This window comes from Rutidosis leptorrhynchoides, chromosome 7, assembly GCF_046630445.1.
Source record: "Rutidosis leptorrhynchoides isolate AG116_Rl617_1_P2 chromosome 7, CSIRO_AGI_Rlap_v1, whole genome shotgun sequence".
Lineage (NCBI taxonomy): Eukaryota > Viridiplantae > Streptophyta > Magnoliopsida > Asterales > Asteraceae > Rutidosis > Rutidosis leptorrhynchoides.
The window spans coordinates 208,018,968-208,034,153 of record NC_092339.1 but is presented as its reverse complement, the minus strand read 5'-3'; positions in this window follow the sequence as shown (position 1 = coordinate 208,034,153).

The window sequence follows — 15,186 nt, the reverse complement described above, 5'->3', positions numbered from 1 at the left end:
AACTGAAGAAAAGAGCATCAATGATGTTCCCATTGCAAAAGAATTTCCCGATGTATTTCCGAAAGAATTACCGGGATTACCCCCACATCGATCCGTTGAATTTCAAATAGATCTTGTACCAGGAGCTGCACCAATAGCTCGTGCTCCTTACAGACTCGCACCCAGCGAGATGAAAGAACTGCAAAGCCAATTACAAGAACTTTTAGAGCGTGGTTTCATTCGACCAAGCACATCACCGTGGGGAGCTCCTGTTTTGTTTGTCAAGAAGAAAGATGGTACATTCAGGTTGTGTATCGACTACCGAGAGTTGAACAAACTTACCATCAGGAACCGCTACCCACTACCGAGAATCGACGACTTATTTGATCAACTACAAGGCTCGTCTGTTTATTCAAAGATTGACTTACGTTCCGGGTATCATCAAATGCGGGTGAAAGAAGATGATATTCCAAAGACTGCTTTCAGAACACGTTACGGTCATTATGAGTTTATGGTCATGCCGTTTGGTTTAACTAATGCACCAGCTGTGTTCATGGACCTTATGAACCGAGTGTGTGGACCATACCTTGACAAGTTTGTCATTGTTTTCATTGATGACATACTTATTTACTCAAAGAATGACCAAGAACACGGTGAACATTTGAGAAAGGTGTTAGAAGTATTGAGGAAGGAAGAATTGTACGCTAAGTTTTCAAAGTGTGCATTTTGGTTGGAAGAAGTTCAATTCCTCGGTCACATAGTGAACAAAGAAGGTATTAAGGTGGATCCGGCAAAGATAGAAACTGTTGAAAAGTGGGAAACCCCGAAAACTCCGAAACACATACGCCAGTTTTTAGGACTAGCTGGTTACTACAGAAGGTTCATCCAAGACTTTTCCAGAATAGCAAAACCCTTGACTGCATTAACGCATAAAGGGAAGAAATTTGAATGGAATGATGAACAAGAGAAAGCGTTTCAGTTATTGAAGAAAAAGCTAACTACGGCACCTATATTGTCATTGCCTGATGGGAATGATGATTTTGTGATTTATTGTGATGCATCAAAGCAAGGTCTTGGTTGTGTATTAATGCAACGAACGAAGGTGATTGCTTATGCGTCTAGACAATTGAAGATTCACGAACAAAATTATACGACGCATGATTTGGAATTAGGCGCGGTTGTTTTTGCATTAAAGACTTGGAGGCACTACTTATATGGGGTCAAAAGTATTATATATACCGATCACAAAAGTCTTCAACACATATTTAATCAGAAACAACTGAATATGAGGCAGCGTAGGTGGATTGAATTATTGAATGATTAAGACTTTGAGATTCGTTACCACCCGGGGAAGGCAAATGTGGTAGCCGATGCCTTGAGCAGGAAGGACAGAGAACCCATTCGAGTAAAATCTATGAATATAATGATTCATAATAACCTTACTACTCAAATAAAGGAGGCGCAACAAGGAGTTTTAAAAGAGGGAAATTTAAAGGATGAAATACCCAAAGGATCGGAGAAGCATCTTAATATTCGGGAAGACGGAACTCGGTATAGGGCTGAAAGGATTTGGGTACCAAAATTTGGAGATATGAGAGAAATGGTACTTAGAGAAGCTCATAAAACCAGATACTCAATACATCCTGGAACGGGGAAGATATACAAGGATCTCAAGAAACATTTTTGGTGGCCGGGTATGAAAGCCGATGTTGCTAAATACGTAGGAGAATGTTTGACGTGTTCTAAAGTCAAAGCTGAGCATCAGAAACCATCAGGTCTACTTCAACAACCCGAAATCCCGGAATGGAAATGGGAAAACATTACCATGGATTTCATCACTAAATTGCCAAGGACTGCAAGTGGTTTTGATACTATTTGGGTGATAGTTGATCGTCTCACCAAATCAGCACACTTCCTGCCAATAAGAGAAGATGACAAGATGGAGAAATTAGCACGACTGTATTTGAAGGAAGTCGTCTCCAGACATGGAATACCAATCTCTATTATCTCTGATAGGGATGGCAGATTTATTTCAAGATTCTGGCAGACATTACAGCAAGCATTAGGAACTCGTCTAGACATGAGTACTGCCTATCATCCACAAACTGATGGGCAGAGCGAAAGGACGATACAAACGCTTGAAGACATGCTACGAGCATGTGTTATTGATTTCGGAAACAGTTGGGATCGACATCTACCGTTAGCAGAATTTTCCTACAACAACAGCTACCATTCAAGCATTGAGATGGCGCCGTTTGAAGCACTTTATGGTAGAAAGTGCAGGTCTCCGATTTGTTGGAGTGAAGTGGGGGATAGACAGATTACGGGTCCGGAGATTATACAAGAAACTACCGAGAAGATCATCCAAATTCAACAACGGTTGAAAACCGCCCAAAGTCGTCAAAAGAGCTACGCTGACATTAAAAGAAAAGATATAGAATTTGAAATTGGAGAGATGGTCATGCTTAAAGTTGCACCTTGGAAAGGCGTTGTTCGATTTGGTAAACGAGGGAAATTAAATCCAAGGTATATTGGACCATTCAAGATTATTGATCGTGTCGGACCAGTAGCTTACCGACTTGAGTTACCTCAACAACTCGCGGCTGTACATAACACTTTCCACGTCTCGAATTTGAAGAAATGTTTTGCTAAAGAAGATCTCACTATTCCGTTAGATGAAATCCAAATAAACGAAAAACTTCAATTCATCGAAGAACCCGTCGAAATAATGGATCGTGAGGTTAAAAGACTTAAGAAAAACAAGATACCAATTGTTAAGGTTCGATGGAATGCTCGTAGAGGACCCGAGTTCACCTGGGAGCGTGAAGATCAGATGAAGAAGAAATACCCTCATCTATTTCCAGAAGATTCGTCAACACCTTCAACAGCTTAAAATTTCGGGACGAAATTTATTTAACGGGTAGGTACTGTAGTGACCCGAACTTTTCCATGTTTATATATATTAATTGAGATTGATATTTACATGATTAAATGTTTCCAACATGTTAAGCAATCAAACTTGTTAAGACTTGATTAATTGAAATATGTTTCATATAAATAATTGACCACCCAAGTTGACCGGTGATTCACGAACGTTAAAACTTGTAAAAACTATATGATGACATATATATGGATATATATATAGTTAACATGATACTATGATAAGTAAACATATCATTAAGTATATTAACAATGAACTACATATGTAAAAATAAGACTACTAACTTAATGATTTTTAAACGAGACATATATGTAACGATTATCGTTGTAAAGACATTTAATGTATATATATCATATTAAGAGATATTAATACATGATAATATCATGATAATATAATAATTTAAAATCTCATTTGATATTATAAACATTGGGTTAACAACATTTAACAAGATCGTTAACATAAAGGTTTCAAAACAACACTTACATGTAACGACTAACGATGACTTAACGACTCAGTTAAAATGTATATACATGTAGTATTTTAATATGTATTTATACACTTTTGAAAGACTTCAATACACTTATCAAAATACTTCTACTTAACAAAAATGCTTACAATTACATCCTCGTTCAGTTTCATCAACAATTCTACTCGTATGCACCCGTATTCGTACTCGTACAATACACAGCTTTTAGATGTATGTACTATTGGTATATACACTCCAATGATCAGCTCTTAGCAGCCCATGTGAGTCACCTAACACATGTGGGAACCATCATTTGGCAACTAGCATGAAATATCTCATAAAATTACAAAAATATGAGTAATCATTCATGACTTATTTACATGAAAACAAAATTACATATCCTTTATATCTAATCCATACACCAACGACCAAAAACACCTACAAACACTTTCATTCTTCAATTTTCTTCATCTAATTGATCTCTCTCAAGTTCTATCTTCAAGTTCTAAGTGTTCTTCATAAATTCCAAAAGTTCTAGTTTCATAAAATCAAGAATACTTTCAAGGTTGCTAGCTCACTTCCAATCTTGTAAGGTGATCATCCAACCTCAAGAAATCTTTGTTTCTTACAGTAGGTTATCATTCTAATACAAGGTAATAAACATATTCAAACTTTGGTTCAATTTCTATAACTATAACAATCTTATTTCAAGTGATGATCTTACTTGAACTTGTTTTCGTGTCATGATTCTGCTTCAAGAACTTCGAGCCATCCAAGGATCCATTGAAGCTAGATCCATTTTTCTCTTTTCCAGTAGGTTTATCCAAGGAAATTAAGGTAGTAATGATGTTCATAACATCATTCGATTCATACATATAAAGCTATCTTATTCGAAGGTTTAAACTTGTAATCACTAGAACATAGTTTAGTTAATTCTAAACTTGTTCGCAAACAAAAGTTAATCCTTCTAACTTGACTTTTAAAATCAACTAAACACATGTTCTATATCTATATGATATGCTAACTTAATGATTTAAAACCTGGAAACACGAAAAACACCGTAAAACCGGATTTACGCCGTCGTAGTAACACCGCGGGCTGTTTTGGGTTAGTTAATTAAAAACTATGATAAACTTTGATTTAAAAGTTGTTATTCTGAGAAAATGATTTTTATTATGAACATGAAACTATATCCAAAAATTATGGTTAAACTCAAAGTGGAAGTATGTTTTCTAAAATGGTCATCTAGACGTCGTTCTTTCGACTGAAATGACTACCTTTACAAAAACGACTTGTAACTTATTTTTCCGACTATAAACCTATACTTTTTCTGTTTAGATTCATAAAATATAGTTCAATATGAAACCATAGCAATTTGATTCACTCAAAACGGATTTAAAATGAAGAAGTTATGGGTAAAACAAAATTGGATAATTTTTCTCATTTTAGCTACGTGAAAATTGGTAACAAATCTATTCCAACCATAACTTAATCAACTTGTATTGTATATTATGTAATCTTGAGATACCATAGACACGTATACAATGTTTCGACCTATCATGTCGACACATCTATATATATTTCGGAGCAACCATAGACACTCTATATGTGAATGTTGGAGTTAGCTATACAGGGTTGAGGTTGATTCCAAAATATATATAGTTTGAGTTGTGATCAATACTGAGATACGTATACACTGGGTCGTGGATTGATTCAAGATAATATTTATCGATTTATTTCTGTACATCTAACTGTAGACAACTAGTTGTAGGTTACTAACGAGGACAGCTGACTTAATAAACTTAAAACATCAAAATATATTAAAAGTGTTGTAAATATATTTTGAACATACTTTGATATATATGTATATATTGTTATAGGTTCGTGAATCAACCAGTGGCCAAGTCTTACTTCCCGACGAAGTAAAAATCTGTGAAAGTGAGTTATAGTCCCACTTTTAAAATCTAATATTTTTGGGATGAGAATACATGCAGGTTTTATAAATGATTTACAAAATAGACACAAGTACGTGAAACTACATTCTATGGTTGAATTATCAAAATCGAATATGCCCCCTTTTATTAAGTCTGGTAATCTAAGAATTAGGGAACAGACACCCTAATTGACGCGAATCCTAAAGATAGATCTATTGGGCCTAACAAGCCCCATCCAAAGTACCGGATGCTTTAGTACTTCGAAATTTATATCATATCCGAAGGGTGTCCCGGAATGATGGGGATATTCTTATATATGCATCTTGTTAATGTCGGTTACCAGGTGTTCACCATATGAATGATTTTTATCTCTATGTATGGGATGTGTATTGAAATATGAAATCTTGTGGTCTATTATTATGATTTGATATATATAGGTTAAACCTATAACTCACCAACATTTTTGTTGACGTTTTAAGCATGTTTATTCTCAGGTGATTATTAAGAGCTTCCGCTGTCGCATACTTAAATAAGGACGAGATTTGGAGTCCATGCTTGTATGATATTGTGTAAAAACTGCATTCAAGAAACTTATTTTGTTGTAACATATTTGTATTGTAAACCATTATGTAATGGTCGTGTGTAAACAGGATATTTTAGATTATCATTATTTGATAATCTACGTAAAGCTTTTTAAACCTTTATTGATGAAATAAAGGTTATGGTTTGTTTTAAAATGAATGCAGTCTTTGAAAAACGTCTCATATAGAGGTCAAAACCTCGCAAAGAAATCAATTAATATGGAACGTTTTTAATCAATAAGAACGGCACATTTCAGACTCATGGCTGCTAATAAAGTGATTGTGATGTGTATATACCAATAGTAAATACGTATAGAAGCTGGGTATGATACGGGTACATATACCCTAGATATACGTATAAAAATCTTGAGAAAACGGAACGAGGATTTAAATATAGCTATCTTTTGTAAATATACTTATATTGTTTTATGTATATAAATCCTTTAAAAGTGATAAAATACATATCTATACGATACATGTATAAGCATTATAAGTTTTAAGTATTTAAGTCGAAGAACGTCACATATAGTTATCGTTTTGAAAACTTAAGTTATTAGTCTCAAAATATACTTATAACTCATTGTTATTAGTACACAATGAGATGTTAAAACATTCTTAGATCATGTTAAATATATAAAAATACATATATCTACACAAACGTATAATTATCGTATGTTATATAGTTCGTGATATCATCGGTCAAATTGGACGGTCAAACGTTGTGTAAAACTCTTTTCAAAAACATAAGTCTCAACAATTTAGATTGCTTATCATGTTGGTAAGGTTTAATTTATGTAAATATTAATCTTATAAGTGTAAAACGATCGGAAAAATCCGGGTCGTTACAATATTAACTCATTAAATCCATGAATACATCTGAAGAAAATATATATGTATATATGTTTTCATAAAGATTGTAATTAAAAATTCTCTGGTACAAACTGTTAATGGTGAAAATATTTTAACGGGTAGGTAATACCCGAGGACTATTTAAATTTCACATTAATAAGTTACATTGTACGTTCTTCGAATCTGTTTCAACAGTCATATACTATCCTACCTACATCCACCGATATACAAATCTGTTCACCACAGAATAACCATATTCATCCAATTACATATTTAGATTTCGACCTATCAGAATCCATCAAGTGGCATAACGAAGAAATAATGGACACAATAAAAATTGATTAGAAACAAATTAATTAACAATATGAAATTCTATTAAGAATCCACGCTAACAAAATCCTAGCTAATTGTTCCTAGTTAACTGTTAATTCCGTATTACCATTTAATTATCGCAATTTAATTATCGCAGTTTATTTATTGCAATTTACATTCTCGCAATTTTATTTATCGTCATTTAATTTCTGTTATTATTTTACGCACTTTAAATATCGGGACACGTATACAAGGTTTTGACATATCATATCGACGCATCTATATATATTATTTGGAATCACCATAGACACTCTATATGCAGTAATGATCGAGTTCTCTATACAGGGTTGAGGTTGATTCTCAAATAATGTATATACTTTGAGTTGTGATCGAGTCTGAGACATGTACACGGGTCACGATATTTAGTAATTAATTCGAATATTATATATTAAACTATATATGAATTATTTGACTGTCAACTGTGGACTATCGACTGCGGACTAATAAGATCGGACAATTAAAAATGAAATAAAATATTGATTATAACATATGAAACTAAACAAATTCTTCAAGTTTGCCACTTGAATTCATCTTAAACTTCATTTGTATCTCGACGATTACAATCTGCGTTCAAATCTTTCATGATTCTTGAAACCACTCAATTAAGAAACAACTGAGAAGATGAACCAACCGCACTTCATTTACGGGAGAAAAGATTTATGCATATAGTTATGCACCTGAAAAACACTCGGAACCTGAGTAAACGTTTAACACGTAGCTGTGCTAAATCCTTTAGCATTATTATTACAAAAAAAAATAACTTTGCATCTGCTGTTCGAAATAGCCAGTTTTGTCACAGCTCCAGCAAGACAATTTCGACTTTTCGTACGAAACAACGTTATTATAACGTTGATATATACGCGTGCTCTTTTATTGTTACCAGGGAACCTTCCATATTCCACCATATTACCATCAGCGTTTAATCATCTAAAAACACAATTCTCCTAAAACCACCTCGGATTAATAACCGATGATTCAGATATCAAAGCATTAAATGCAGAGGAAACAGAAATATGGTAGATGGTCTAAACGGCCAAAGGTTTGATGATAAAGAAAGGAGTGTTAGGAACGCTCGATAGAAAACTGGGTATTAAAAAACAGATTTAGCTACCCATGAAGGAGACCAATGACAAATACAAGGACCAAACTCTATATTCAAAGGATTCAGGTAATTCTGGATCCGTTGAAATCTTTAGAGAATATCTTGCTCCGAAGTCATGTTAAAATCTTGCGGAAAAATCTTTCTCCATCAACCATCGAGCTTAGAAATTCCAAAATATCATCATCAATATCTTCGATATTTCTGAGGATATTTTCATAAATATTCTCGTCCGAAATTATATACCTCTTTGTGCTTCCTGTGTATCATTATATTGGAAACATTCAATAGAAAGTTTAGTACCGAAAAGCAGATTATGCGAAATTATGAAGAAAGCCGTGGACAAATCACAAAGAATAAGTTTGACTTCAAAGAATCCAAATGATTCTGTTTCTGATGAAATCTTTAGCGAATACCTTGCTTCCGAATCTAAACCCTTACGGATAAATCTTCTTCATCATCCATCGATATTAGAAATTCCAAGATATCATCGTATCCTTCATTATAAATATCCTCCATATTTATGAAGATATTTTCATAACTAATCATATCTGAAATCATTAATCTCTTCGTGCTATCAGTGTTACATCATATAGAAACTGTTAGTTTCTATATTCTGTAAATTTTCGAGTTTAAAATACGAATGTTTTGAAGTAGTGTTGGGAACTGATGCATGAGTTAGTATAATATAATGACACTTGATCAACGTGATTATATTACAGTAAGTCATGCTGAGTTCTAATGGGACATGATGGTTCACAGTAGATCATACCACCATTATGTGTCATATTACATAACTCTTTCATTCTAATTAACTTCTGAACATATCAAGAAAGTATATTCTTGATAACTCTATTCTCAATGATTCTGGTAATTTGACGAATCAAATCGTGCTATTACGTTCTTTCTTGATTATAACATTAAATTCATTCGAAACTCCATACTTACAAATTCCAGACCATTACTCGTTTTACTAGAGATTGAGAGGAGATTAAAAAGATGAAGAGCTCTGAAACATAAAGGAAGATATAAAACTCGACAACAACACTGAAATTACAATAATTAAAAATTAAAACATCACGACAATTAAAAATTAAAAGATTACAATCAAACTACTCGTCGTCGTCAATTGTCATCTGCAAAGTAGCATTCACCAGTCATTTCACCATCAGTGAGGTACTCTGGAGACATCGGTATTTCTCTTGATGCCTCAACTGCTGCTTCAGCTGATTCATCGAGGTAACGATAACCCAATGTCTCTTCATCTTCAAGAACCACATACAAAGAAATGCGTTTACCGTGATCTTCAATGGTATCTTTTATAAAGTACCATTGATCATCGGTACCCAGAAAACTTGCCCTATAATCCGCATCATAATCGTCTTTATAAAAGAACACAGACGTGAATTCACAAGGAACTTTTTCCTTCAGAAAGGATAGCAAATCTTGTAAACCAACATCACGAATGTCGATATCTTCAAATGAAATACTGTCGCCCCACTCATATTCCTTCATCTGATTACGGAAATCACCTCCGTAATGAACATCGAATGAAACAATCATTGGGGGAAGTGTTAACATTTTACAGTTTGGGAGTGTTTGATTTTGATTTGAGAAAGGTGGAAATATAAAAGAAATATATGTTTGAGTGTATAAAATGAAGTATATGGTTGGTGTTTATATAGTGTAAAAGTGACCGTTGGGATAGCCGTTGAAATTTTTTTTACTAACGGCTAAAAATTTGGGCAAGTTTTTGGACGAAGGTGGACGATGCCCGTTGGGACCTCTCTCTTGATAGTTTCATTCGTGCTCTTCAAATAATCGAATTATTTTTATCCATATTACTCAATGATGATAAAACTCAATTTATCAACTCATATTCGTCATGAAAACATTTTTATTGTTAGTCATGACCACCTCACTCAAATTTCGGGACGAAATTTCTTTAACGGGTAGGTACTGTGACGATCCGGGAATTTCCGACCAAATTTAAACGTAATCTTTATATATTTCCGACACGATAAGCAAAGTCTATTAGACCGAGTCTCAAAATTTTAGAACTGTTTACAAGAATACATTTGACCTTTGACTATTCCTGACGATTCACCAACGATTGTTTGTAAATAAAAGTGTATATATATAAATGTAAGTAGGTAGAATAAATTGAAATTATAAAATATAATCTAAACATTTAAAAATTAAATATAAGATACAAAATATTTAAGTGCTATTAAATGAATATATATATATATATATATATATATATATATATATATATATATAAGTATTAAATATTAACTGATTAATAAATTGTAATATTAATATATTCAATTACAAGTTAAAATATAAATGTTATATTAATGTTATTAATATTTTCTTTCATTATTAATATTAGTATTAATGTTAATATTAGTATTTTACCAGTTAATCTAATATATAGAATTGATACATCTAATTTGTTATATCATTATAATTAGTAGTAAGATTACAATTTATGTTATTATTAACGAATATGTATTATTATTATTATTATTATCCTTATCAAGATTTTTATTATTAATATCATTATTGATATATAATTTTATTATAGTTAATATTATTATACATATTATTTATTATTGTTATAATATTAAGAGTATTATTATTATTATAGTTATAATTATTAATTAATAAGATTAATAATATTATATAGATAATATATGTACAATTAAATAAAAGCAGAAATATCTATATATATATATATATATATATATATATATATATATATATATATATATATATATATATATATATCATACTGGATTATATATACAAATATATATTAGGAACTAGTTTGGAATCTGTATTATATTTAGATATGTACTATAAATAGATATAGATATATATATAAATGCAGAAATATATATAAAGAAATACAAATAAAATGCAGTCAGATACATATATAAATATATATATACAGCTATAGATATATAAAAATATACAGTTGCAGATATATACGTTTATACATACAGATACATACGTAATCAGTTCAAATCACTTTCAACCTTTAATTCCTTGTCTCTAAGTATCGAATCAAATCTCACATACACCCAAATGCAGTTAGCAATCTTTATCTGCTTTTAGTTTATTATATTCTTTTTCTCTGTATGATTGAATCCAAGACTGTCGAGCCAATTGGCTATAAACCAAACACAATATTCAATTATAAGGAGAAATTCGTTCGGTTCTCTCATTATCAACATCATTTATCAATTAAAATCCTTTGTATAAATTCGATTTTAAACAGAAGGAGGCAAGAACACAGGAAACACCCTGTTCTTATTTTCATTTTTGCAATAATTCAAATTCGAATCCCAATTCAAAAAGTAATAATGTAGTTTTATTAGGATTATTTTACTTGATCTTTTTGCAAAATTTGGGGCTTCAATTCTTCTTATCAATCATTAATTTTCGAGTCAAAGATTTAAATATAAAAAGTCAAACATGTGTTCATCTTCGAATTCGAAGTCGTATTTATGTTTTAGAATAAATTGATTGTCTCCGAAGGTTTTATGATGTTAATACTACATAATTCATGTAGTAACTATAACCTAAAAATGTGTGAATTGTAAAATCAAAGTTTGAGTTTAAATGGTTCAGCGTGTTCCTGCTACTGCTGGATATATATATATATTTTTTTTTCGTTTTCTTTTCTGTTAAATCCATACACCCATCATAGATCGTTTAGGTTTTAATTACATGTCCTAAATTGAATTAAGTGTGCTGTTGAGTTTGGGAGATTTCAACCTATTGGGTTTATGAAAACGAAGAAGAACATGGGAAATAAAAGAGATACGGTTTATATAATTTAAGTTCTAGGTTTAATCAGAAAAACGTGAGCAGATCAGTGGTCGGGGTGTTTGTCTATTAAACGAGAGGTCTCGGGTTCAAACCCGTCTTGGTGCATTCTTTTATTCCTAAGGTAGTTTTCTTTTTCTATTATTATTATTATTATTATTATTATTATTATTATTATTATTATTATTATTATTATTATTATTATTATTATTATTATTATTATTATTATTATCGTTATCGTTATCGTTATCGTTATCGTTATCGTTATCGTTATTGTTATTGTTATTATTATTATGATTATTGATTATTATTATTACAAGTATTATGATTATTATTATTAGTACCATTACTAATTATTAATGTATGTATTATTATTTTTGTAAAATGATTAGGATTATTATTAGTATTAGTTATTAGATATTAGGATTATTGTTATTATTATTATTATTGATATTGTTAGTATTACAAATATTATAATTATTTTTATAAGTATTAGGAACATTAATTAACATTAATATTGTTATAGGTAAGATTATTATAATCCTTGTCATTTTAGTGATATTATTAATATGATTATGATTAATATTAATACTAGTATCACTTTTGTAACTATTAGTATTATGAATTTTATAATTAGATAAAGGTATCATTATTAACAATATCACTATAATTTTTCATTAACAAGATAGTAACTAAGCTATATATATATAAATATATCAAATAATATATACGTATATATACATATATTTTATCATATATAAATCCTAAATAAATTATTAGTATTAATATGTTATGGTGAAAGATAAACACTAGTTAAATAAAATATATAAATAAAATATAACTATATCTATATAACAAATAATTTAACAAGTATATTATTAAAAATAATATATATATTTATTCGATTTCCATTACATGTGTTAATATACATGATTGTATATAGGTTCAAGAATCCGAGGCCAACCCTGCATTGTTCAGTTGTTCAATATAGTCATATGTATTTTTACTACAAAATACATTAGGTGAGTTTCATTTCCCTTTTTACTCTTTACATTTTTGGGCTGAGAATACATGCAAATGCTTTATTAATTTTTTTACAATATTTACATGCGTGAGTTTCATTTCCCTTTTTACTCTTTACATTTTTGGGCTGAGAATACATGCAAATGCTTTATTAATTTTTTTACAATATTTACATGCGTGAGTTTCATTATTCCCTTTTTAAGTGCTTTTGCAATATATATTTTTGGGACTGAGAATACATGCGCTGCTTTTATAAATGTTTTACGAAATGGACACAAGTGATCGAAACTACATTCTATGGTTGGATTATCTAATCGAATATGCCCCTTTTTATTAAGTCTGGTAATCTAAGAATTAGGGACAGACAGCCTAATTGACGCGAACTCTAAAGATAGATCTATCGGGCCCAACAAGCCCCATCCAAAGTACCGGATGCTTTAGTACTTCAAAATTTATATCATGTCCGAAGGAGGATCCCGGAATGATGGGGATATTCTTATATGTTTATTGTGAATGTCGATTACCAGGTGTTCAATTCATATGAATGATTTTTATCTCTATGTATGGGATGTGTATTGAAATATGAAATCTTGTGGTCTATTAAAATGATGGAAATGATTATTTATGTTAAACTAATGAACTCACCAACCTTTTGGTTGACACTTTAAAGCATATTTATTCTCGGTATGAAAGAAATCTTCCGCTGTGCATTAGCTCATATTAGAGACATTACTTGGAGTCAGTCATGGCATATTTCAAAAGACGTTGCATTCGAGTCGTTGAGTTCATCAAGATTATTATTAAGTCAATTATAGTTAGAGGTATTATGAAATGGTATGCATGCCGTCAACTTTCAATGAAATGAAAGATTGTCTTTTCAAAAACGAATGCAATGTTTGTAAATGTATCATATAGAGGTCAAATACCTCGCGATGTAATCAACTGTTATGAATCGTTTATAATCAATATGGACTTCGTCCGGATGGATTAGGACGGGTCCTTTCATGACACTATAAATATGAAATGTCCCGTTCTTATTGATTAAAAACGTTCCATATTAATTGATTTCGTTGCGAGGTTTTGACCTCTATATGAGACGTTTTTCAAAGACTGCATTCATTTTAAAACAAACCATAACCTTTATTTCATCAATAAAGGTTTAAAAAGCTTTACGCAGATTATCAAATAATGATAATCTAAAATATCCTGTTTACACACGACCATTACATAATGGTTTACAATACAAATATGTTACAACAAAATAAGTTTCTTGAATGCAGTTTTTACACAATATCATACAAGCATGGACTCCAAATCTCGTCCTTATTTAAGTATGCGACAGCGGAAGCTCTTAATAATCACCTGAGAATAAACATACTTAAAACGTCAACAAAAATGTTGGTGAGTTATAGGTTTAACCTATATATATCAAATCATAATAATAGACCACAAGATTTCATATTTCAATACACATCCCATACATAGAGATAAAAATCATTCATATGGTGAACACCTGGTAACCGACATTAACAAGTTGCATATATAAGAATATCCCCATCATTCCGGGACACCCTTCGGATATGATATAAATTTCGAAGTACTAAAGCATCCGGTACTTTGGATGGGGCTTGTTGGGCCCGATAGATCTATCTTTAGGATTCGCGTCAATTAGGGTGTCTGTTCCCTAATTCTTAGATTACCAGACTTAATAAAAGGGGCATATTCGATTTCGATAATTCAACCATAGAATGTAATTTCACGTACTTGCGTCTATTTTGTAAATCATTTATAAAACCTGCATGTATTCTCATCCCAAAAATATTAGATTTTAAAAGTGGGACTATAACTCACTTTCACAGATTTTTACTTCGTCGGGAAGTAAGACTTGGCCACTGGTTCATTCACGAACCTATAACAATATATACATATATATCAAAGTATGTTTAAAATATATTTACAACACTTTTAATATATTTTGATATTTTAAGTTTATTAAGTCAGCTGTCCTCGTTAGTAACCTACAACTAGTTGTCCACAGTTAGATGTACAGAAATAAATCGATAAATATTATCTTGAATCAATCCACGACCCAGTGTATACGTATC